Source organism: Stenella coeruleoalba, assembly GCF_951394435.1.
Source record: "Stenella coeruleoalba genome assembly, chromosome: 18".
Classification (NCBI taxonomy): Eukaryota; Metazoa; Chordata; class Mammalia; order Artiodactyla; family Delphinidae; genus Stenella; species Stenella coeruleoalba.
In genome coordinates, this window is record NC_137164.1 from 70,251,866 (window position 1) to 70,279,344 (window position 27,479).

Below are 27,479 nucleotides of genomic sequence, written 5' to 3' on the forward strand. Positions count from 1 at the left end.
GCATTTGGAGGCAGATGTTGACAGGAGGGCTCTCGGCTACTTCCTGCATTTCCTTTTCCTACTGAACTACAGCCAACCATTCATTTGACCTCTCCTCGCTTCCAGAAAGCTCACCTTGATCTTCCACTTTCTAATAGGATTTCTACAGTCTTTGATTCACCCTTCCATTTAACACAACTTTACAAAGGACCTGACACATGCAGGGGAAAGATAACAACACATTCCTGTTGAATAAATGTTTATTTTGACTTTCTGACCTCTGAAACTGTGACTTTCTTGAATGTGGGACTGTGTTGTGACATCATTGGTGATGGACAACTCTTGTGAAAATTGAGTTAAGCATCATGAAACATAGACTTGTGGAAACAGGGCCATCAGCGTCTGCGCCAGCGCTCCAGGCATGATGTTGGTAGATTCACTACAACTTGCTGATTCTGTGACCTTGAGACTCCTCTGATGTGTTCCTTATGACCAAGGCTCATTAAGATTCCTAGCATGTGTTTCTTCAGCTTCTCTGTTGAAGAAAGTAAATACCAGAAACCATTGTGTTGCTGTCGTGGATACAGGTCTTTTAAGGAAGCAGTTTTACTCTGTACATGAAACTTTTGTTTGGATTGAAACCCAGTTTTAAAGCGTCTCCTGCGTAAATGATGAACACAAGGCTTTGGCATGTCCCCTTGTATGCTTGACATCCAGATTTACTGTCCAGTCTTGGATATATTTCAATAAAATGGGACCATTAGTAGCAGAGGAAAAGATATTTGTGAAACCGTGTAACGGTTTATTATAGGAAAATACAGCAATTATTAGGAAAACAAGAAGCATTACATATGTGCCTTATACAGTAATCATTGTAAGACTTAATTTGGAGTGGCTTTTCCTTATTTGTCCAGTAAATTCTATTTCATTATTTGCTACGACATTAACCTTCCAAGGGAAGTTACGTATGGTCTCCACCTGTTTTAGATAGTGTGTGTCTCGGTTACAAACTTGCCCTCGTGAAACTGTAGAGTCTCACAGTCCATGTTAAAGCTAATGTTTAACTGGAAAACACACCAGTTAAATTTATCTTGTAGATTTGATGTCAAACCCATGCATGCTGGTGCTTTGCATGCCATTAACGGAGACTAGAATCCAATTCTTTTTTCAAAAGTTCATTTTCTTTTTCAGGACCATGAAATACCAAACAGAACTTGACCCTGAACAGGCTCTCAGTTTCAAACTGGATATGAAAACCTTTCAAGAATCACGTGTGAGTCAATTTCATGGAAAGAGAAGGAACAGGTAAAATCTCTAATTCCCTCTGAACTGCTTAGATGCATATTCAGGTCAGTGATGCAGCCCTGGATGTACAAAGACTTGAGTAACCGGTATCGTTGCAGGGTGAACGTCACTGCGATGTATTAGTACTGCATTTCCCTCCCTCACACACTGACCTGCAGAGCCACATTTACAGTTACCTTCACCGCCAAATATACTGTTAAGCGGACAGATGGGTCACTGGCTCTCCACAGCTGTGTGCATATTCCTGAACCAGTCACAAGTCACAGAGAAATTAAAAGTTTGGCTGGGATTCTGCCATGAGAACACTAAGCTATAAAAGTATAATTATATCAATATTTGCAAGTTAAAATACATCTTCGTTCCACAGTAAGTAGGAGGTGCGGGAAGGAGTGGGTACTGGAAAGTAAGCACGAGACCATGAAAAACAGGGAGATGTCCTGGACGAGATGGCCACTGCTCTGTTTGATGCGTGGTGGGAGGGCAGTTGGCATTGGCTCGTGTCTGCAGCGATAATCAGGGCAAAAGGAAGAAATCTATGACCTGAAGCAAGAATGGAAGTTTGCTTTGAGGAAGAAGTGTCAGCCAGTGCAAAGGTAACGTGTTACGGAATTTTTCTAAATACTAACTTATCTCAGGTTATTGTACTAGAAAGTAGAAATGTTCGAATATGATCATAAGTAAACTTATTTTTTCAGGTCTATATAAAAATAGAAGGATATTGCCTCATTTTAGGGATATAAATTTTAATTCCAAGTCAAAAATATGTAGAAATTCTGCTCACACATTTAGACACGTTTACCCTATTTTATTAATTACATGACTATATATTGAATATTACTGTGTGCCAGGCCTCGTGAGGCTCAACAAAAATAGGAGGTTGCAAAAAAAAATATTTCCGGGCTTCCCTGGTGGCACAGTGGTTGAGAGTCCGCCTGCTGATGCAGGGGACACGGGTTCGTGCCCCGGTCCGGGAAGATCCCACATGCCACGGAGCGGCTGGGCCCGTGAGCCATGGCCACTGAGCCTGCGCATCCAGAGCCTGTGCTCCGCAATGGGAGAGGCCACAGCAGTGAGAGTCCCGTGTACCGCAAAAAAAAAAAAAAAAAAAAAAAAAAAAAAATTCCCCTTGGGAGGCTCAATTGCATGTGAGGAACTGACGCTGAGAAGAAATATTACAAAAAACTAACTGTGGGATAAAGACCATGATAAAGATCACTGGTTTCTCTTCCCCTGTGTGTCCCTATGTCTTTCTCCACTCCCCCATTCAAGATTTCCAGTTATTTTAGGGGACATCATGGAAGATCACTGTACAGTGAAAAAACTTTTGAGTCCAACAGATCTGCACTGACTCTCTTGAAAAGTATTAATTTCCTAGCGCTGAGTGAATTATTTCATTTCTTAGTTCAGCTTCCGCATCTGCCATGGGGCTGTTGTGAGGATTAAATGAGGTCATTTGGGTAAAGTGCCCACGGCCTCAGCTGACTCTGTGAATGACTGCCTTTCAGTGAAGCGTGGGAAAGCAGAACATGGAAATAGGGGCTATTTCCTAACTCCCGTAAGGACTCTGTCAAATCATCAGTAAAAGTCAAGTACATGTTTTATTAAACTTTCCTTTTCTCACCTTTGTGAGACTTCAGCTAATTTAGCCTTTCTGTGTCTTGTCCTTTCTTTAAAATAAGGTGGCTGAAGTGGATAGTTTTGAAAATGCTTTTATGCTATGATGTTTCCTCCCTTTCTGCTCACCCTAAGGAAAACAAGGATACTAAGCAGAAGGGGGAAGAGGGCGTATTTCAGTAGATTTAAAAAATTCAAACAGTGAAATAAAAATAGAACTTCAGAAGAGATTAGCAGAGACTACAATGGCATCCTTTTTCACGTGTAAAGGATGAGATGCCTGACTTGACAAGTATGGCCATACATATGGGGCCAATGGAGACCATATTAGAAATCAGATTCTTCAGGAAAATCGAGGGGCAGTATTTCTTCTTGCTTCAGTGTATCTGCTAGGATGACAATAAAAGGATATATTGAAATGGATAGTTGGATTATTGCCATAGATGTCTAAAAATAATATGAGGGTCAGGGTAAGCGTGTCTTGATTTTCTAATTCTGAACCGAATGAGCTACAGAGAATGACCATGCTCAGTTCTGTAGGGACAAAACGCTATGTGTGGGGTACTGTTCTTATCTTTTGGAAAGATACAACAAAAACAACAACAATGACTGAACCATAAAAGGTCTATAGGTGAGACCATTAAGAAAGATTTTTGATGATTCACCGTGTGTGTGCTGTTTGGGGCACTACAGCTTGATATATAAATTGTTTTTATTGCCAAGGACTAATACAGAATACACCAAAGAATATTTCAGTGTCAAAAGCCACACTGGCACTAAAATACAATGAGGCAAAAGCAATTTTGTGGAGGGCCACCACATAAACTCATAAATTTAAATGCCAAAGACAAATTAAAAGATGTTGGTTTTCTTCTTCATTGTATGAATATTCCTGTCTTGCTCTCATCATTATTTATATCTTGTTCTATCACAATAAAGCTGAATTGCCTATAAGTACAAATAAACCCCAGGGTAATTTTATATGAAGTATTCTCTATAGTAATTTTATATAAAAATAGCTTTAAAGTAAGAAAATATGTATTAAATTTAAAAATAATTCATTTTCTGGAGCAAAAGATACTCAGGTTTCTCAACTTCTCATTAAAGTACTTCTCAATTTATGATTAAAAATATTAAAAGCTAGCATATCAGGGAAACTTCAGTAAAATGCAGACACATCTATGCCAAAGCAGACAGAAAAATGGAATAAATATTAGCATTCCTTCCTTCTTTCAACTTACCAGTTCCTATTATGAACTGGATTTGGGGAGAGCAAGGAAGACTAGGACAGATGTCCTGATCTCAAATAGCCACAACCCACCAAGGGGAGCAGCTTGGTACTGACGTGACAGTGATAAGCACAAGGCAATGGGGTCCACACAGGAGGGACCCTGATGTTTATGGAAGAACAGGGAGGTTTTCTGGGAGGATGTAGCAGCTATACTTTATCTTACAGGATGAGGGGTTTAGAGAGGTGTACATAAGGGCACAGTTGGCAGAGGAAACAGTGTGAAAAGATACAGAACTTGTGGAGATCCCTGAGTAGCTTGTAAGGTCTGAAGACAAAGTTGCAAGTTAGAGATTGGCAAGAGAGAAGGCTGTGGATACCAGTGGGATGACATCAGTATTTGTCTTTGATGGAGGAACGACGTCTGGATTTGTCCTCCCTCGTGAAACAGCTAAACAATAGGAAACAATATACGAAGGAGCAGTTTTTAGAGGATGCACATTAGGCAGCACACGACCGTGAATCCAGGAGGAGAAACAAGGCGGTGAGCCCTACGGTGGGTCTGCTTCCTTCTGGGAGCGTATCCAGGCCACAGCACAGGAGAGGATGCAGGGGGAACCCTTAGGATTCACCAAGCGGAGAAGATGGGTCTGGGAGTCCAGTGAGGACATCACGGTCAATTCAACACATACAACAAAACACAAGAAAAAAATATTTGAAAAAAAATCCAGCACCCATTCCAAACAAAAACTCTCAGGATGTCAGGAAGAGAGTGATACAGGTCACCTGTGAAAAATCTACAGCTACCATCATATTTAACGGTGAAAGACTGAATTCTATTCCTCAGTTCAGGAATAAAACAAGGACAAGGACATCCATTCCCTTCAGCTCCATCAATAGTTCATCAGTGGCTTTAACCAGTGCAGGAAGGCAAGGAGAAGGAATAAAGTGCTTTGAGAGCATAAAGGGAAAATTAAAACTGTCAGTACTCACAGATGATGTGATTGTCTACGTAGAATATCTTACAGAATCTTGTTCGTGGATCACAGGTCACAGCATTATGAAGAAATCTATTTTTGTAGAAATTGGCAAGCTGATCCTGCAATTCAGACAGAAATACAAAGGATCTAGAATAGCCAAAATACATTTGAGTAAGAAAATTACAGTTGGAAGTCTTACACCCTCTTATGTTAAAGCTTATACATGGCTACAGTAACTAAGGTACAATTGCGTTGGAGCAGATGTTAACAAATGAATCAGTGAAATAGCATAGAGCCCAGGTAGACCCACAGACACATACATGGGCAGCTGATTTTTGACACATGTCAAGGTAATTCAGTTTGGAAATCATCATCTTTTCAATAAGTGGTGGTGAAATGATTTGATAACCATATGCAAAAAATAAACGAGTTCGACCTTATGATATATTCAGAACTTCAGCTGAAATGCATCATACTCAAGTTTAAGAGCTAAAACTATAAAATTCAGGAGAAAAATCTTAGTGACTTTCAGTTTGGGAAAAATTTCTTATAAGACAAAACCTACAAAATATACGAAATAAAATTCAATAATTGAAATGTTTCACAATTAAAATCTTTTGTCTTCAAAATACACAGTTAAAAAATGAAAAGATACAGATGAGGAGAAAATATTTGCAAAAAATATGTTAAATGAAGGATTTGTACAAAGAACTCTTACAGTTGAACTACAGAGACAAAGAACCTAATTTTAAAAATGGGCAGGGGCTTCCCTGGTGGCACACTGGTTGAGAGTCCACCTGCCAATGCAGGGGACACGGCTTCGTGCCCCGGTCCGGGAAGATCCCACATGCCGCAGAGCGGCTGGGCCCGTGAGCCATGGCCGCTGAGCCTGCGCGTCCGGAGCCTGTGCTCCGCAACGGGAGAGGCCACAACAGTGAGAGGCTCGCGTACCGCTAAAAAAAAAAAAAGGGCAAAAATTCTGAGTCAACACTTTAATGACGAAGCTATGCAGGTGGCATATAGCCCATGAAATGATGCCAACATCATCGTTAAAGAGATGCCAGTTAAAAACAGAACTACCATACGACCCAGCAATCCCACTACTGGGCATATACCCTGTGAAAACCATGATTCAAAAAGAATCATGTATCACAATGTTCACTGAAGCTCTATTTACAATAGCCAGGACATGAAAGTAACATAAGTGTCCATCGACAGATGAATGGATAAAGAAGACGTGGCACATATATATACAATGGTATATTACTCAGCCATAAAAAGAAATGAAATTGAGTTATTTGTAGTGAGGTGGATGGACCTAGAGTCTGTCATACAGAGTGAAGTAAGTCAGAAAGAGAAAGACAAATACCGTATGCTAACACATATATATGGAATCTAAGAAAAGAAAAAGGGTTCTGAAGAACGTAGGGGCAGAACAGGAATAAAGATGCAGACGTAGAGAATGGACTTGAGGACACAGGGAGGGGGAAGGGTAAGCTGGGACAAAGTGAGAGAGTGGCATGGACATATATACACTACCAAATGTAAAACAGATAGCTAAAGGGAAGCAGCCGCATAGCACAGGGAGATCAGCTCGGTCCTTTGTGACCACCTAGAGGGGTGGGAGGGAGATGCAAGAGAGAGGAGATATGGGGATATATGTATACGTATAGCTGATTCACTTTGTTATACAGCAGAAACTAACACACCATTGTAAAGCAATTATACTCCGATAAAGATGTTAAAAATAAATAAATAACCACCGCCCCCCACACACACACAAGAAATGCCAGTTAAAACCATACTAAGATACACTACACACCCCCTGGAATGGCTAAAAAAAGTAGCCTGATTACACCAAGTGTTGCAGAGGATGCAGAGTTACCGGAACTCTCATACTCTGCTGGTAGAAGTATAAAATGGTACAAACATGTTGGAAAAGTTTGAGCCTCTCTTAAAAATGAAATACACATCTATCATAAGCACTAGGTATTTACTCAAGAGAAATGAAAGCATACCTTTGTACAAAGGCTTTTACAAGATTTTCATAGCAGTTTTCAAATAACAGCCCTAAATTAAAAATAAAATGCGTGTCAACTACTGAATGAGTAAACAGATTGGAGTTTATCTATTCAGTGGGACCCTATTCAGCAACAAAAAGAAGCAGTGATTGATAGACCCAACTGTATGAATGAAACTTGAAATTATTATGTTTTGTGGCAGAAGCCAGAAAAAAATACATACTTTGTGATTTGTACTTATATAAAACTCTAGAAAATACAAACTAACCATACTGTTACTTTATTAATGGCTGCTTGGAAATGGGGGTCAGAACTTTTGGGGGTGATGAACACGTTTAGCATCTTGGTTATGTTGATAGTTTTAAAGGTGAATACATATACATACTTCCATCAATTCGTATACCTGGCATATGTGCTGCTTATTGTTTGTCAGTTTTATGTCATTAAGAATGGAAACAAAAACAGGAAGAAATTCTATTTTGGTGTTTAAGGTTACAGGAGCTCCTTGTAGGATTATAGGCAGAAAGTTGCTTGGTCAGCTTTACATCTGATGTAGCTCTATTTGGACACAAAGGGGAGAAGGATTGAAATACACTAGCAACTAGGGGATCTAAGTGTTGGTCCATATCCAGGCAAGAAAGGATGAGGTGTGAACTATGAGAAAAGCAGTGGGATGGAAAGACAGTGACCAGCACGATATCTAGAGCTGGGAGAAAGTCCTGTCTATAAGTTACCAACTTTGTGGCTAGTGGAATATGGTTTACTTCTTTGGTAACGTTTCTTCATCTGTAAAAAGTAGGGTAATGATATTCAAGTATTAGTTAATGTTACTAGTGAATACTAGTATCAGTTAATTCTGAGCATTAAATGCAATATACACACGTGTATAGTTGGCATTCTGTGTTAATGTGGAATCTGATACATTTACGTTGAGTCATCTTTGTCACCTCATGTAAGTCACATAAGATTTGTTCTATACCATTATATATTCAAGAATAATAGAAAGGCTGCCAATATTGTTTAATGGGTATAGAGTTTCAATGTTGCAAGATGAAAAGAGTTCTGAAGATTTACTGCACAATAATTTCAATGTACTTAACACCTGTACTAAACTGTACACTTAAAAATGGTTAAGATGGTAAATTCTACATTTTATGTATTTTGCCATGATCAAAAGCCTTAAAAGAGCTGTCAATACAGTACACAAAAATTCTTTAAACTTGGCATAGTGTTAGAAGTTCATACAATAGTAAAGAGAATCTGGTAGTAGCTAAATCCTGTGCATGGCTGAGCCTCCCACCTAACGATCCTGCCAATCACAAGCAAGATGGCCCTTGTTAAACTAACATTTTGGCCCCAAAATCCATATAAAAAACTCTTCCCAAGTATTTTTTACTTTTTGCTAATATATTTCTTTGCACTAAAGCAAGCTGAGGAGACTGCCCTACTTCACCTTCTGTAGTCAAAACTCAAGTTTGGGATTTTAAGGGAAGATTGAACCATGCATGTCCTTCAGCACCAGAGGAAATAAATTTAGAAAGGGAGAGAGAGGGAAGCACAGATTGAAAATCTGTGGGAAATTGGTGTAAAAAGAGATTGTTTGCCTTCATTTCCCAGACCTCCAGCCTCCAGGAGAGGCTAAGACCACGAACAGGGAGGTGAGATTTGCTGGTACTTACAGCTTAGCATACATTTACCCCTCTCTCAGGAGGCAGAGTCATTATTTACATTTTACAGGTAAGGAAACTGAGATTAAAAATTTGTCCAAGAGTATACAGGTAAGAATTTGCAGAATACATATTCAAATCATAATATTTTTATTACAAACCTCATAATCTTAAACCATATCTTATATGCTTGTGGGTACATGCGTGTGTATAAATTTTGACACATGTAAATAAGGAAAAACAAACCAATATGTAAATACATAGACAAAGGAACCAAAGAATGTAATTATTTCATTTGTCTGTAAAATTAACATAATGAAATTCCAGGGATAATAGCCATTGGGCCCCAGTTCTGTCATCACATGTTGCCAAAATATCGGCATGTGCTTTATTATAACCTTATTCAAGTCTCTGATAAAAATTACTGAAATATTTCATTCAATCTTTTATAATAGTTTCCATGTCCTAAGAACTCAAACATGCCACTTAATGGAAATAATAAATAAATTGAATCCATTTTCCCTATTTAAAATGTTGTAATTCCCCATACATTCCATATCTATTTATTTTCATGTAAAGATGTAAAGATTGCTGTAAATTATATTTATTAAAACTATGTTATGTGACACGGGATTTAAAATGTTTTTTACAAAAGCACTGGCTATAACACTTCTATGTATTATATTCTAGACTTCTTTGTGCACAATATTGTTCATAAGCAAATCTAAACTAAATTACTATATACATTTTACCCTCAAAGACACATTTAAACTAGGTATCCTTACAAACTCAAGCAGTAGCATCTCCTAAGGGTCTGATTTAATGTCTTTAATTCTACTTAAAATTTAATGATTACCATAATAAAGACATCATTACAGAATGATAATCCAAATGGTAATTAGCATTTCTATTTTGTTGCTTCAAGGTCAACACAGTGGCAGAGAAGCCTGTTCCTTCCTTTGCCTTGTAACATTTCTTTCCACAGTGCTAAACATTCATAGTGCAGATTAATATGGCTTTTGGCCTCACTCTCTGAGCTGCACGTGAATCTTGGTGCTTAGACGCTGGGAAATTAACGAATGCACCACTCTGCTTCATTCTCTGCTCCTCGCTTTTATTTATTTATTTATTTAATTTACATTTTATTTTATTAACATCTTTTTGGAGTATAACTGCTTTACAATGATGTGTTATTTTCTGCTGTATAACAAAGTGAATCAGTTATATGTATACATATATCCCCATATCCCCTCCCTGTTGCGTCTCCCACCCACCCTCACTATCTCGCCCCTCTAGGTGGTCACAGAGGACCAAGCTGTTCTCCCTGTGCTATGTGGCTGCTTCCCACTAGCTGTCTATTTCACATTTGATAGTGTATATATGTCCATGCCACTCTCTCAATTCGTCCCAGCTTACCCTTCCCCCCGCCCTGTGTCCTCAAGTCCATTCGCTACGGCTGCATCTTTATTTCTGTCCAGCCCCTAGGTTTGTCAGACCTTTGGGGTTTTTTTAGGTTCCATATATATGTGTTAGCATACAGTACTTGTTTTTCTTTCTGACTTACTTCACTCTGTATGACAGACTCTAGGTCCATCCACTTCACTACAAATAACTCAATTTCGTTTCTTTTTATGGCTGAGTAATATTCCACTGTATATATGTGCCACATCTTCTTTATCCATTCATCTGTTGATGGACACTTAGGTTGCTTCCCTGTCCTGGCTATTGTAAATAGAGCTGCAGTGAACATTGTGGTACCTGACTCTGATTTATGATTTTCTCAGGGTATATGCCCAGTAGTGGGATTGCTGGGTCGTATGGTAGTTCTATTAGTAGTTTTTTAAGGAACCTCCATACTGTTCTCCACAGTGGATGTATCAATTTACATTCCCAACAGTGCAAGAGGGTTCCCTTTTCTCCACACCCTCTCCAGCATTTATTGTTTGTAGATTTTTTTGATGATGGCCACTCTGACTGGTGTGAGGTGATACCTCACTGTAGGTTTGATTTGGATTTTTCTAATGATTTGTGATGTTGAGCATCCTTTCATGTGTTTGTTGGCAATCTGTATGTCTTCTTTGAAGAAATGTCTATTTAGGTCTTCTGCCCATTTTTAGACTGGGTTGTTTATTTTTTTGATATTGAGCTGCATGAGCTGCTGGTAAAATTGAGAGATTAATCCTTTGTCAGTTGCTTCCTTTGCAAATATTTTCTCTCATTCTGAGGGTTGTCTTTTTGCCTTATGGTTTCCTTTGCTGTGCAAAAGTTTTTAAGTTTCATTAGGTCCCATTTGTTTATTTTTGGTTTTATTTCCATTTGTCTAGGAAGTGGGTCAAAAAGGATCTTGCTGTGATTTATGTCATAGAGTGTTCTGCCTATGTTTTCCTCTAAGAGTTTTATAGTGTCTGGCCTTACATTTAGGTCTTTAATCGATTTTGAGTTTATATTTGTTTATGGTATTAGGGAGTGTACTAATTTCATTCTTTTACATGTAGCTGTCCAGTTTTCCCAGCACTACTTACTGAAGAGGTTGTCTTTTCTCCATTGTATATTCTTACCTCCTTTATCAAAAATAAGGTGACCATATGTGTGTAGGTTTATCTCTGGGCTTTCTATCCTGTTCCATTGATCTATATTTCTGTTTTTGTGCCAGTACCATACTGTCTTGATTACTGTAGCTTTGTAGTATAGTCTGAAGTACAGGAGCCTGATCCTTCAGCCCCATTCTTCTTTTTCAAGATTGCTTTGGCTATTCGGGGTCTTTTGTGTTTCCACACAAATTGTGAAATATTTTATTCTAGTTCTGTAAAAAATGCCATTGGTAGTTTGATAGGGATTGCACTGAATCTGTAGATGGCTTTGGGTAGTAGAGTCATTTTCACTATGTTCATTCTTCTAATCCAAGAACATGGTACATTTCTCCATCTGTTTGTATCATCTTTAATTTCTTTCATCTGTGTCTTATAGTTTTCTGCATACAGGTCTTTTGTCTCCTTAGGTAAGTTTATTCCTAGGTATTTTATTCTTTTTGTTGCAATGGTAAATGGGAATGTTTCCTTAATTTCTTTTTCAGATTTTTCATCATTAGTGTATAGGAATACAAGAGATTTCTGTGCATTAATTTTGTATGCTGCTACTTTACCAAATTCATTGATTAGCTCTAGTAGTTTTCTGGCAGCATCTTTAGGATTCTCTGTGTATAGTACCATGTCATCTGCAAACAGTGACAGCTTTACTTCTTCTTTTCCGATTTGGATTCCTTTTATTTCTCTTCTCTGATTGCTGTGGTTAAAACTTCCAAAACTATGTTGAATAATAGTATTGAGAGTGGACAACCTTGTCTTGTTCCTGGTCCTGGAGGAAACGGTTTCAGTATTTTACCATTGAGAACGATGTTGGCTGTGGGTTTGTCATATATGGCCTTTATTATGTTTAGGAAAGTTCCCTCTATGCCTACTTTCTGGAGGGTTTTAATCATAAATTGGTGTTGAATTTTGTCAAAAGCTTTTTCTGCATCTACTGAGATGATCATATGGTTTTTCTCCTTCAATTTGTTACTATGGTGTATCACATTGATTGATTTGCATATATTGAAGAATCCTTGCATTCCTGGGATAAACCCCACTTGATCATGGTGTATGATCCTTTTAATGTGCTGTTGGATTCTGTTTGTTAATATTTTGTTGAGGATTTTTGCATCTATGTTCATCAGTGATATTGGCCTGTAGTTTTCTTTCTTTGTGACATCTTTGTCTGGTTTTGGTATCAGAGTGATGGTGGCGTCGTAGAATGAGTTTGGGAGTGTTCCTCCCTCTGCTACATTTTGGAAGAGTTTGAGAAGAATAGGTATTAGCTCTTCTCTAAATGTTTGATAGAATTCACCTGTGAAGCCATCTGGTCCTGCGCTTTTGTTCGTTGGAAGATTTTAATCACAGTTTCAATTTCAGTGCTTGTGATTGGTCTGTTTATATTTTCTAATTCTTCCTGGTTCAGTCTTGGAAGGTTGTGCTTTTTTAAGAATTTGTCCATTTCTTCCAAGTTGTCCAATTTATTGGCATATAGTTGCTTGTAGCAATCTCTCATGATTCTTTGTATTTCTGCAGTGTCAGTTGTTACTTCTCCTTTTTCATTTCTAATTTTATTGATTTGAGTCTTTTCCCTTTTATTCTTGATGAGTCTGGCTAATGGTTTATCAATTGTGTTTATCTTCTCAAAGAACCAGCTTTTAGTTTTATTGATCTTTGTTATCGTTTCTTTCATTCCTTTTTCATTTATTTCTGACCTGATCTTTATGATTTCTTTCCTTCTGCCAACTTTGGGGTTTTTTGTTCTTCTTTCTCTGATTGTTTTAGAAGTAAGGTTAGGTTGTTTATTTGAGATTTTTCTTGTTCCTTGAGGTAGGATTTTATTGCTATATTCTTCCCTCTTACAACTGCTTTTGCTGCATCCCATAGGTTTTGGGTCATCGTGTTTTCATTGTCATTAGTTTCTAGGTGTTTTTTGATTTCCTCTTTGGTCTCTGGTGGACCAATGTCCTGAGCTTGGCTCTCCCACCTCAGAGGCACAGGCCTGACACCTGGACGGAGCACCAAGACACTCAGCCACATGGCTCAGAAGAAAAGGGAGAAAAAAATAAAGAATAAAATAAAATTATTAAAATAAAAAATTAAAAAAATTATTAAAAACTAAAAAAAGCAAGGAAGAGAGCAACAAAACCAAAAAGCGAATCCACCAATCATAGCAAGTGCTAAAAACTGTACAAAAAACAGACAGACAGAACCCTAGGACAAATGGTAAAAGCAAAGCTATACAGACAAAATCACACAAAGGAGCATACGCTCACAAAAAGAGAAAAAGGGAAAAAATATATATATCTATACATACATATTAAAAAAACAGGAGAGCAACCAAATCAATACAGAAATCTACCGATGATAATAAACTCTAAATACTAAACTAAGATAAACATAAAACCAGAAACAAATTAGATGCAGAAAGCAAACCCCAAGTCTACAGTTGCTCCCAAAGTCCACTGCCTCAGTTTTGGGATGATTCATTGTCTATTCAGGTATTCCACAGATGCGGGGTACATCAAGTTGATTGTGAAGATTTAATCCGCTGCTCCTGAGGCTGCTGGGAGAGATTTCCCTTTATCTTCTTTGTTCGCACAGCTCCCAGGGGCTCAGCTTTGGATTTGGCCCCGCCTATGCGTGTAGGTCGCCTGAAGGCATCTGTTCTTCGCTCAGACAGGACAGGGTTAGAGGAACAGCTGATTCGGGAGCTCTGGCTCACTCAGGCCAGAGGGAGGGAGGGGTACTGAATACAGGGCAAGTGTGTGGTGGCAGAGGCCGCCGTGATGTTGCACCAGCCTGAGGTGCGCCGTGCGTTCTCCCGGGGAAGGTGTCCCTGGATCCTGGGACCCTGGCAGTGGCGGGCTGCACAGGCTCCCGGGAAGGGAGGTGTGGACAGTGACCTGTGCTCACACACAGGCTTCTTGGTGGCGGCAGCAGCAGCCTTTGCGTTTCATGCCCGTCTCTGGGGTCCGTGCTGATAGCCGCGGCTGGCGCCCGTCTCTGAAACTCGTTTAGGCGGTGCTCTGAATCCTCTCTCCTTGTGCACCCAGAAACAATGGTCTCTTGCCTCTTCGGCAGCTCCAGACTTTTTCCCGGACTCCCTCCCCGCTAGCTGTGGTGCACTAGCCCCCTCCAGGCTGTGTTCAGGCAGCCAACCCCAGTCCTCTCCCTGGGGTCTGACCTCCGAAGCCTGAGCCTCAGCCCCCAGCCCCCAGCCCCCGTCAGTCCCAGCAGGTGAGCAGACAAGCCTCTCAGGCTGGTGAGATCCTCTGTGCGGAAATCTCTCCGCTTTTCCCTCCACACCCCTATTGCTGCGCTCTCCTCCCTGGCTCTGAAGCTTGCCCCCATGCCACCCCCCGTCTCCACCAGTGAAGGGGCTCCTAGTGTGTGGAAACCTTTCCTCCTCCTCAGCTCCCTCCCAGAGGTGCAGGTCTCACCTCTATTCTTTTGTCTCTGATTTTTCTTTTGCCCTACGTGGGAAGTTTCTTGCCTTTTGGGAAGTCTGAGGTCTTCTGCCAGCATTCAGTAGGTGTTCTGTAGGAGTTGTTCCACATGTAGATGATGTAGATGTATTTCTGATGTATTTGTGGGGAGGAAGGTGATCTCCACGTCTCACTCCACCATCTTGAAGGACTCCCTCTCTGCTCCCTTCTTTAAATGGTAATTATAGTTACACCATTCATGCTGCTACAGTTAAGCATTTCCATTAGAAAACCACTCTGTCTTCTGAGATTAGTACTTCTCCTATAAAAATAGCCTATCCACTTAAATTAGACAAAAAAGCATATAAACGAATAACTCTGAAATTGTAATCTTGAGGGCAAAATTGGGAAAGAGTAAAAACAGGCTGCCATGTAATATAGTATAAGTTGTGCACTGAACAATTCCAGGGAATACAATTCACACAGATTTGTGCATCAACACTTCTGTGTTCCAGTTTAGGTTCAGTAACTTAAGTAGTGGAGGAAAAAAACTACAGCTGTATTAGGCTAAAAGTTAATCTCTGATAAGTACTTCAGAAATATTGCACTAAAAGTATAGATCGCAGGCAAACTCTTAAAGAAAATGTATCTAAGATGCTACTTACTGAGCGTGAGAGATATAGCTGGGATAGAAGGTACTAAAGGTGATATTATAAGAGCTGGTGACCAAAGGAACGTTCACATCACACCATATGGGAATGAGAGTTTATAGCAAAGCTTGTTTTTCCCTATGCTTTGCTTCCTATATTTGTAACCAGGGAGTAGAGATCTCCTTCTTAGCTGGGGCTAGGCAGCTGGCAAGGTGCATCAATTGGTCTGAGCTGTTGGAATGAGCTAGATGTGTTTATTTAGAGATTAATTCTTCTATCATGACAGATGGTCCACCAAGTATGGTGTATGTTTTTCAAAGCATACTTTCTGGGCTTCTAGTTTTTATTTAGGCCATGATATCAGGTGCTCTGCAGTATATAAGTAGTAGTACAGAATTCCTAGCAAGCATTTTTTTGTAGTTGGAGACAGTTTCACTGAACTATTATATAAAGGTCAAAGGAGAAGAATGATAACTCTTTGCAGAGCCCTTACCTCTCTACTGCAGTGTTTTTAATGTTCTTGTTTAGCCGTCCTTCTGGGCTTATTTATTGGGCTCCCCACTGAAAATGCAAATACGTTTCCATTTGTTTTGCAGCTGGAAATAGTTCAGCCAAGAGCAAAAGCTTGAACCCTAAGGGAAGCACAGGGTCTGGGGCATGGCAAGCTCCACTGGGGTCCTAGGAAAACCGAGCGGTTGGTTTTCTTGGACAAGATACCTGGACATTCTGGTCCAACGGCAGTCCCAAGAGTGAACACCTGAGCTCTCATAGAATGTTATTACCTTCTGAAATGGCTGGAGCCAAAGCAGCAACAGGAATGACCAAGGAATGAGGATGAAAATCATGATATTTTAATGCTTTAAGCCTTGAGGTCCCCAGGGCAGGGCTGTGCTCCTGCCTTCTTTCTACCACACACCTGGGGATCTTCCTGGCATCTGGTGGCTGCTCAAAATAAGTTTCTTGAATGAATGAATAAATAAATGGTTGTCTTTCCATACACACTGTCTCATTTGATCTGGCAACAGACTCCCCTGAATTTTTATTTCAATGAATATTATCGAGCATCAGGAAGATGGACAAATACATTCAAGTTAATGTCTAACACCTAAGAGCTGTCACTATACCAGAGCACGTAAAGGTACATGGGATAAGAAATGTGAATACATCTAGCTCTGCGTGGGCGTGAGGGTGGTCAGGGAAGGATGCATTAACACCTCTGTGCTCCTGGAGTCTTAAAAGGTGAGCAAACATTCTGTAGACCCTCAGGTGAAGGGAGCTTATGCCAAGAAAACTCTCCACCTCAGTGTATACACCTGGTCACCTGGTGATTTTATCAAAATGCAGATTCAGTCGGTCTGGGTGGGACCTGAGAATTTTTTGTTTCTAACATATCCTGGGTGATGCTGATGCCACTGGTCCGACTGTATTTTGAGTATCAAGACTTTGGGAGAAAAAGGTCACATTTAGAAAAATATAAATAATCTATTATATCCAGAGCACCATCTCCAAAGTGGTGGTCGTGTGCCCCAAGGGACACACAAGATGACAATGAGAAGAAACTATTATAGCTTCTTCGAGTTTCGTATCAGCTTCTGAAAATGTCTATTTTTTTAAACATACATGACATATTAAAAGATATATGTACAAGACATACAAATACATGTAGACTTTTTTTTGAGAAGATATTTAATTTTTTACTAAAAGAGTTTAGTGTTAAAGAAAAAAAAAAAGGCTTAGACAGGACTGGTGCGGTGCACAGGAAAAGGCAAGGAATAGACCATTATCTCATTTCTCAGACAGAGACACTGAGGCTCTAAGATGTCAAGTGATTTTCCCAGGTTCACATAGCCGAGGCCTAAATGCAGACCTTCTGACTCTAAGTCTAGTGCTCTCTCCTCTCCTCTGTGCCTTGGGCACTTAGCTGGCGAACAGAGCCATAAAATAACTCAGAGCACAGGGAGAATCCTCACCTACAAATGCACTTTCCTTCTGATCACTAATAAAACACAAGCAGAAAACGAAATTTGCAAAAGCCAGATTGTCTTACATTAGCGTCTCATTTGAGATAAAACCTTTCTTGCTGGTGTCCTTAGTCACCTTACCTCTTCCCTTCCCCTAGGAATCCCTGGTGACAGACCAACTACAAGCTGTTTTGTATCTGTATTGCAGCTATCTCAAGATCAATTAGTATTTTTCACAGAGCTGTCCTGTAGAAATACAACAGGGGATGTGGACAAAGTCAACTGTTGCGAGGCCACAGGCCACAGCTGAGGTGCCTGTGAACCTGTAGGGACAATGAAAGGGCTGTCACATCTTATGACGTCAGTCTGAGCTTTGAATATGGCCATTTCTGGTTTTATCTTAACAGAAGAATGAAGACATAAACTAGGGAAGATTGGAGTGGGGAGTGGAGTTGGAGCATTACCTATGGAAGTACTTGCTTTGTTAGCTATCTTGCAAATGAAATAAATTCCATTTTAACATTGCGGAAGACCACAGCAAGTCACCTTCTCCAGGGGCCTTGAGGGGAGACCAGGAGTCAGGCCCTGTGGAGGTGATTAGCTTTCCTGCCCGATATATGAAAAGTAAAAAGTACATGCAATATTAAAAAACAATTAAGGAGTGTCTTTAGAATGTGCCAGAATGTGTGTATGTCCTGTCCTTTGCTCCTATCTCCAGCCCTACTTCCTTTGTTATTTTTGTTAGGGCCCGAAGCCCTGCAGGCACTGGAGGTTTGGACTCCAGAGGACTCGGTTCTTCCAAGTGCTAACCTGGCTTTCCCAGCTAGAGACTCACAGGCTCCTAACCAGTTTTCACACTGACTTGTTCTCGAATACCTCACTGTCATGATTATAAACCAAGTCTAAGGAATTTATGCCTGTTGATTAACTCATTCATTCCTTTACTCACTCGGTTATTCGGTTGTTGACTTTAGCAAGCAAGCCTTACCTAGTGCCTACTAAGTACTGGTCACTGTGGGAGTCACGGGAGAAACAGAATACATACCATCCTCACCTACCAAAAGCCCCTTGCCTAGGGGAGGGCAGATAAACAAGTAATCACAGTCCAATGGGATGCATGCTGGCAGGGAGTAGAACCAATGACAGAGAACTGGGTTCTAGTTCCAGATCCTGCATTTGTTAGCACTGGGAGGTAATACCTTTGAAGGGCTTGGCAATCTCTGGAGACACCAGCAAATTCAATAATGGGGGAGAAAAGTGGCATTTACTGAATATTGGGCAAGCTATATCTATTATCTATCTATCATACCTTTGCATGTATATACGTATACATTGATATACATACATGAATATACATATATACATACATATGTGCATATACACACTAATATACACAGACACACACATTTGCATATATACATACCCATATATTTACACACATACATACATATATGCATTTTCCATTTTCCCTCACTACTATCCTGAGATATTAATATTGCCAATGTACAGCAAATTATAATTTAGAAATTCTAAAAAGCTAGCCAAAGTTACTCTGAATCCACACAGTTTGGGCTCCAAAGCCAACACTATTTCTGAAAACATGTCCTTAGAAGGGAGACGCAATGCTTAGTTCTGAGCAACTTACCGTAAATACTTTCATTGAGTATATAGAAAAGAAGCACAGTTGTTGCTCTTTAAAACTTTCTTTGGTTATGGGAGTTCTTGCTTTTTCCTTCTTGTGCTCAGATTCTTTCATATATTCCGGGTCACTATAGTAACACAGTGAAGCTTTAATTCCTTTCCCAAGGGCTAATCTCTCAGTGAAGAACTCCTCAGCTGTGCCAAGGAGTGACTGCCTAGGTAACAGATGTTTCCATGTTAATAATTCCCTTTAAGAGTGTCTGGGTCTTAGACAATCAACTTTCAACAATTCAGAAACCACATTTTAGAGTTTCAAGATGGCAGATCCTGTATTATGCCATGAATTTCTCAGTAGCTGTGAATCTGACACCTTGAAAAAATATTTTCATGGATAATAATAGAAATCAAGAGGAGTTTCAGCCTAATCATGCAGGTTTTCTGGGTTTTACGTATTAAATGTATGCACTCTCAGATCTGAGATTTGAGAAGCCGCTCACTTGAGAGAGAAGGAAGGTGGGTACAGTGAGGTATCAAAGCTCTTTCCATTTTCCCAGCCTATAGAGATCACAGGTTTCCATAACTTGTAGGCCATCAGCTCCTCTCAGGGCTCTTCAAACTAGCTCAGCCCAGCTTCTGACCCTCTCTGCTTCGGTCAAAGGGTAAAAGTGGATAAGTAGTCACCACCCTACCAGGCACCACACTTACTCGGTGTCTTAGTCAGCTCGAGCTGCCATAACTAAATATCACAGACTGGGTGTCTTATACAACAGAAATTTATTTTCTCATATTGCGCAGGCTGGTAAGTCCAAGATCAAGGTGCTGGCTGATTGAGTTCCCTGGTGAGGGCTCTCTTGCTGGCTTGCAGATGGCCGCCTTCTCACTGTGTCCTCACAAGGAGAGAGTGATGGCCATCTCTTTCTCTTCTCATTAAGCTTCTCATTCCATCGTGAGGGCCCCACCCTCATGACTTCATCTATCACTACCTCCCAAAGGCATCATCCTCTAATAGCATAACATGGCTTCAATATAGGAACTTGGGAGGGACACAATTTAGTCCCTTGCCCTCAGGAATATAGTGTATAGGCGTATGTGAAGTGTGGTGCTCAAGCTGGGGAATGGGACTGCCCACACCAGTAAGTCATACTATCTCGGAGCAAAGTCGTGAGGTGTGGACGAGCATCACTCTTAGTGGATAATTACAAGTGAGATGCCAGAAGCTGACAAAGGAAAATCTTTACCAGTTACAAAAGAAGGGACAGTGCGAGTTCCCTGGACCCTCAGGGCTGCAGTGGGAATGCTCATAGGATGAAGGAGGTGACTAGTTCCCATGGGGCTTCTGCACAGTCAGTGGTCTTCCTTTCCTGGGTCTCACAGTGATTCTCTTCCATTGAAAGCAAAGTCCTCAGATTTATCTCCCAGTTCCTGCTCCACATACCCTGAAACCCTTACAGTCTCTCATCACCCTTCCTTCCCTCAAAGGTACTTCCTTCCTTTTACCTCCTTATGCTCTGTACGTTCTTTCATAAGAGGTCTTGGTGATCCGTATCTTTAACCAAGTCAATAAGGGTTACTTTTTCTTGCATAACAGGAAAGTCTTCTTCGGCAAGTACTACCAGGGATTTAGAGAATGGGAAGTGGGAGGAAGCATTTATATTTGTATTTCTTTTGCTGTTATTTTATTTGCACGATAAATAAAAAATAATAAAAGTGCCACACTGCCCTATTAAAATATTATTCACATTATTTTTTCAGAGATAACCTAGTGTTCAAAGAGCCTATGTACTATACCTGGACACAGAATGATAAATTAGGAAAAAGCAAAAACAATAAAACAAAATACATTTCTTAGAAAAGCCATTCAAATACATGACACCACTGATGTGAAGACATCTCTGACCCCACAGATGAAACTGAACATCCTTTCCTGTCTGTGGCCACTGTACCTATCACACCTATTATATTTTAACATCTTATCACATTATCTTGCAATTACAGACATACTTGGGAGATATCGTGGGTTCATATCCAGACCACACCAACGAAACAAATCTCACAACAGAGGAACATCAATTTTGTTTCCCATGCATATAGAAGTTATGTTTACACTATACTGTATTCTATTAAGTGTGCAATAGTATTATGTCTAAAAAATGTATTCACTTTAATTAGAAAATACTTTATTGCTAAAAAATGTGAACCATCATCAGAGTCTTCTGCGAGTTGCAGTAGTAACAACAAAGATCACTGATCACAGATCACCATAACAAATGCAATAATAATAATGAAAAAGTCTGAAATGTTGTGAGAATTACCAGGATGTGACACAGAGACAGGAAGTGAACAAATGCTGTTGAATAAATGGTGTCAATAGACTTGCTCTACGCAGGGTTGCCGCAAACCTCCAATTTGTAAAAAACACAATATCTGGGAAGGTCAGTAAAACAAAGGAAAATAAAATGAGGTATGTCTACACGTACTTTCATATGTTTCCCACTCTAATCTTCAGATTCCTTGAGGGTAGGGGCTCTCCTTTAATCCCCACGGTATACTTAGTGTTGAGTGAGACACCAGAGCCATGGTAGTGCTTAATAAAAGTTATTGGGTATTTAGTGCATATTGAGTTGGTATATATGAAGTTATATCATTTCCAGACTGACCAGATTAGGAAATTCTTGACATCTAATCAACTCTTCAGCTTTGCCATTGAATAAAACAAACTGTCCTGTGGCCTATGGAAAATAAAAAAGACCCAGATTCAAGTTAACGACAGTCACTAATCGGCTAAGTGAGCTTTAGCAATGTGGGTAGCGTATGGGCCTCGTGTTCTTTTCTGAAAATGCGTGAATTATACAGGATGATGTCTTAGTTCACTTACAGCACCAAAATTATGTTCTTTTATGTGCAACCATACTATGAGATAAGAAGTGGAAAATATTTTAATTTTTTTTAGAAGAAAAAATTTCCTTTGTTTTTATTAGAATGACAAAGTCCCAATCATATTCCCTAACTTTTCTCTACAGCTGTTTTAAAAATGAGGTTAAATGGGACAGAAATTGGGAGGAGAGACAGGAAAAGTCGGGGGGGGGGGGCGGAGAGGTATTCTGTAAGTAATAGTCTTTTGTTGTTTTGTTTCTGTTTGTTTTACTATTCCTCCATCTTCTTATGTCTGAAGGGGGAAATATTTTAATGTAAACTGCACCAACCAACTTTGTGCAAACAGCAAATGTGTAGAATTGTAGGATTTGCTATAACTCTGCAAGATGAACCCCTTTCTTTCTCATATTTTTGTTAAAGAAATTGCCTTAGAGGGTACATACCAGCTGTGACAATGCAGAACATTATTGAAAGCAATACCTAAATTGAACAGACGCTCAGACTCAATACCATTTGGGAGATTGAGTGAAGTTTTTTGCTGTTATTTTGGGGAGAAGAAATTGGAAAATTAGTGCGATCTGACAAAGGAGGAATATGAGTGTGTCTTAGCCATTAACATACTACCAAATGGTACAGTCATCGGCTAGGGCTCAGGATGGCTAGTTCTAAATGTTGGGCTTGGTTCTGAAAGAAGAATCTGCAAAGACAGTAATATATGTGCTCACAGTTTGCATCTCAGTGATAGCTTTGCAGGCACATTCCTGTCCTGGTAATGAGGCTTTTGCTACTGCGTGGCCCCAGTGACAGTTGGGTCCACAAACAGCAGTTCATCAATTGATTGCAGGTGTTTCCCCTTGGAAAATGAAAACTGCAGGTACAGACCATAAAGTGATGGAAAAATCGATTCTCAACAGCCACACAATCTGGTGAGTTCTGAAATACAGCTTTGGGAAACAAATTCTCTTGCTGCTGCTTTTTAAAATAAGTATATTTCATTTATAAAATATATTGCCAAAGAAATCAATAGTAATAAGGATTCATAAACTGAAAATTAACTCTAGTATATCTAGAAAGGGGCAAAACCTTTTTTCTTAATTATTAGAAAATAATATCTCAAAATATTAAATGTCATTATCCATTATTATTCTTATGGAAGTCATTTACGTTTTTATCATGTTTGTAAGTTTCTGTGGAAAATGTTTCTTAACGTACATAAAAGAACAATTTGGTAAGAAACATGCCCAATTTCAGTTTAGGAAGCTTCCAATAATGTTTGTAATCTTACATTCCCAAGTTTGGGATATTGTTTATATTTATACATTTTTCAAATTCTCAAATAGATACTTGACACAGTCATGGGCCCCTGACTTTTTCAAGTGACATTTTCTTCTTTATGACTATCTTTAGACTTTTAGTGAAGAGCTGTTTTTTTCTCCTAATTGACCTGTCTGCCTTTATCCTTTCTTTCTTCAGTTGCTGTAGATGATTCTACCAATGCCATCTTCTGTAAACACTTTTTATACCTTGGCTCAGATGTCTTGGAGTCTACATAAGAATGTCATTATATGCAGGGAGTCTAACTGCAAAATTCAGAAGCTACTCTTTGAAAAATAACTACATGTGATGGATTCTTTATTCAGTGATAAATTTACAAACATACTAATATTCAGATCCCTCTTGATAACCCAGAACCCTAGGCACCAGTTTCTACTAATGCTTTCTAGTTTCCGTATGTTCTACATAAGGACTACACACATAGAAACTATTAATAAGACATCTTCATGTTCCCCAATACTATACCCATTACTTCTAGATCTAGATGTAAATCTAGAGCAGGATTTCTTTACCTCAGCACTACTGAGATTTGGGGCCAGATAATTCTTTGTTGTGGAGCTGTCCTGTGCACTGAAGGACCTTTATCATTGTAGGAGTTTATTCCCGTCTTTATGTCAGGAGCAACCCTGCTCCCCGCGTGCCCCTGGACTCCTGTATCTAAATGCCCCCTGGGAGGCAAGATCACCCCAGTTAAGAGCCACTGATCTAGAGCCTTTACTGAGGAAAATATTTGACTTTGCTTCCTCTGTACATATATTACAACAACGGGCAGTGAGAAGTCAAGAGCAGGAATTCTGATGCCCCTTCTTGGGGACCATGACAATTTGGAAGAGAGAGCTCCGAGTTACGACCGGGAGGCATAGGTTTTTGCTGGTTTGTTTTTCTTTCCCTCACCATTTCTGTAATTTTGGACAAGTTTCTTACATTCTGAAGACTCTGGTTTCCTCATTTATGAACGGAGTAGTCAGGGAATAAAGAATCTTACTTCTTTACAGTTCCATGCTACCTACTTTACACAATTATTTTAAGGATGAATGGCGGTACATGCAAATAATATCAAAACTTTAAAGTTAAAATATCTGTAGAAATGTAAGTACTACCTGTTAAGGTCATTCCTCATGTCTGCCAATCCATTGCCTTTCCATCCCCTCTGTAGCCCAATTTAAAGCTCACTCTCTCCAGAAGCCCTTTCCTGATTAAGTTGACCTTAATTCCAAGTTGTGTAACTTTTCCTTTGCAATTTTCTTCAGAGTCAGTTTATGAGTCATTCAAGGAAATTAGTCTCATCACTTTGTAATCACACCTCGTTTGGGACCCCAAATAGAATTACATAGCCTGATCACTCACTTAATTCACTAGATTTGGCTCCAAAAGACTTTCACTATTTCCGAAACAAAATCAGTTTTCAAGAGTTGAAGATCTGTCAACTTTGTGTATGCTGGAAAGATTGTGTTGCACACTCTGAAAACAATTGCAAGGGAGAGGTTTCATAAGATTTGGAGACTTAGAAACTTGTGGGGTTGAAAATATTGTTAAGAAAAGAATCACTCTGAATGTGGGTAATTATTCCTTTATGACTAGTCTCATTGTAAATCCATAACCATGAACCCCGAGTCTGCCTTAATGCTGCCTGACAATCTAGCTCTGCTTTCCTAGTTCGTGAGCTCATCTTTCTACAGATCTAGACTATTCCTTCTTCTTTTTCTCTTTTAAAGCTCTATCATCTCCTCCCACAGTCTCATTCTCTACTGATGACGTTGAGTTCTACCACACTGAGAAAAAGGAAGTAATCAGAAGAGAACTTCCACAGACTGGATCACCACTTGAGTCCACCTACCAGCCGTGTACCCCTGCACTCTTTCCCTCTTGGTACGAGATGAGCTACCCTTGCCCCCTACACAGAGCCGATCCCTTCACTTGTGCATTCGAGGTTACCTCTTCTTGTCTATTCAGGGGCACTGCTCCAGGATATCTACCTTCTCTCCTGAGCATCATTCTTTCCCTCTTGACTGGATCATCCCCATCAGCATAGAAATATATCTTTAAAATATCTGTCCCTTGCCTTTTCCCTTTCAATTTCCTTCTCATTTCTTTGCCCTCTACCTAACAAACCATCTTGGAACAGTCCTCCTTACTCCTCCCTGACAACCACTACCAGTTATGTGGCTTCTCCACACCACCTGGACAGCTCTTGTCAAAGGCACCAATTGGCTACAGGCAACGGTGACTCTTCAGTCTTATTTACTCAGCAAACGGACAGAATAAAACTAGTTCATCACCTCCTCCTTGTTGAAATACCTTCTTCACTTGGCTTCTGGAGACCCTGCTCTTGATTTTCCTTTTTATTTTGTTTCTCCTCCTCTGTCTCTTGCTGTTCCTTCTCTTCTCCTTTTTGCCCTTTTAACGTCAGGATGCCCAGGGCTCATGCTTGGTCATCTTCTCTCCTAGAGCTAGACTTACTTCCTTGATGATTTTATCCAGTTATAAGGCTTGCAGTAGCATCTATATGCTGATGGTTCCCCAATGTATATCTAGAGCCCAGACATCAGTTCAGAATTCAAGCACATGTATATCACGTGCTCCCTATTCTATCCACGCTTGAATGTCTAGTAGACATTACAAACTCAGTAATGAGTTTCCCAGGGAATCTTGTTAAACTTATCCATAATATATATGTCTAGAATCCGAATCTCTTCTCACCACTTCCACTGCTACCACCCCGGCCTAAAGAGCATCACATTTCTTCTGGATTATTCCAACAACCTTATAACTGGGCTCCGTAATTTTTCTCTTGTTTCCTAATGGTCTGTCATTGAGAGCATTCACAGTGATTCCTTTGAGCTTCTCTTCATGTCATGTCCCTTCTCTGCCCAAATCAAGTTTTTTTTTTCACCCTCCAATTAAAGGTATATATAAATCCTTGCAATGGCTCACAAGACCCTATATCATCCGAACTCGTATGTTTCACACCCACTTGGTTTTCCATGACCACTATTTACTTCAGAGCACTGGCCTGCCTGCTGCTCATCAAACATGCCAGGAATATAATTGCCCCTGGACATCATCTCACTTGTTCCCTCAGCCTGGAACTGCGTAGCTGACTCCCTCAGGGCCTTCAGGTGCTTCTCAGATGCACCTTCCCACTGGGTGTCTCCCTCACCACTCTCTTTGAAACTGCACCTCACGCCCTGCGACACCACAGCGCCGCCACCAGCCCGAAAGCCCAATGCTCAATTCCTCCTTCCACCCACTTTTGTAGCGCTAATCATTTCCTAATATATTACATAATCTAAATGGTATTACAGCTTATTTCTCGTTGTCTGCTTCCCCCGGGACAATATGAGCTACGAGAAGGAAGAGAGTCTTTAATTTCTTTCTGTTTTATTCCCCGATGTATTCCAAGGGCCTATGCTCCTTCCCAGCCCATAATAAGAGTTCAGTAAATATTTTTTAAATAAACAACAATTAAATTTCAATAAAGAGTTGCCTCTTAGATATCAGTAATCTTACATCTTTCAGTGAATCCAAACTTGCCTGAGGTCAGGGATTGTACTTCTTTGCATATAATCTTCATGGAACAATTAGAACACATTTATACATATAGAAGGGGCTCAATAAATGCCTCCCAGATGATGAATGTTTACAAATATAATCTTTTCAAAGCTCATTTCAGTGTGGAGTTAGTCTATAAATACACCCTTTCCAGAACATTGAATACAAATGAAATAGACATACACATGGCATAATGATCTTGGATAATGCAATGTCTCTCTGTTTCTTTTACTGACTAGCAATTGTTACAATGGAAATGTCACCATGACCATACGTACTGTTGGTAGGCAGAAACAATGGTGCAAGAAGCTTGGCATTGTACACATATGCCAGGGACTTATTTGACAACTTTCTCTGTGTAGGCAGCAATAACCGAATTACTTTCACAAGCAAGTGGTGAAAATGAGCACATGGATGAAACAAAACTTGATTTTTCTTAGAAAATAGTAGAAAATGGGTCACAGTTGTGTCAAATTTGCAAAATCCTAGCAATGAAAGAGGCAACTGGGACATGGAGACTGTGTACGAGCCTTGGTAACTGATGACACCTTGAGTGAGGTGGGCTGGAGGAGACATTGTTAGATGTGAAAACTGAACAGGTCAGATACACAATTTCTTAACCCCAGCAAAGATGGGTAGAAACAGATGCTGTCACAGTTCAGTTCTGAAGGCTTTAG

The 27,479-nt window shown here is 39.8% G+C and overlaps 1 long non-coding RNA gene across 1 annotated transcript in view; it reads right to left on the minus strand.

The window, feature by feature from the left end:
- Positions 1–1,261: 1,261 nt before the first annotated feature.
- The window catches only part of LOC307176884, a 47,197-nt gene continuing 20,979 nt past the window's right edge, over positions 1,262–27,479 (minus strand). Inside the window, exons 2-3 of the long non-coding RNA XR_013824931.1 lie at positions 5,120–5,225; positions 1,262–3,287 (exon numbers count right to left, since the gene is read on the minus strand). This is a non-coding gene — a long non-coding RNA (uncharacterized lncRNA). The remainder of the gene's footprint in view (positions 3,288–5,119; positions 5,226–27,479) is intronic.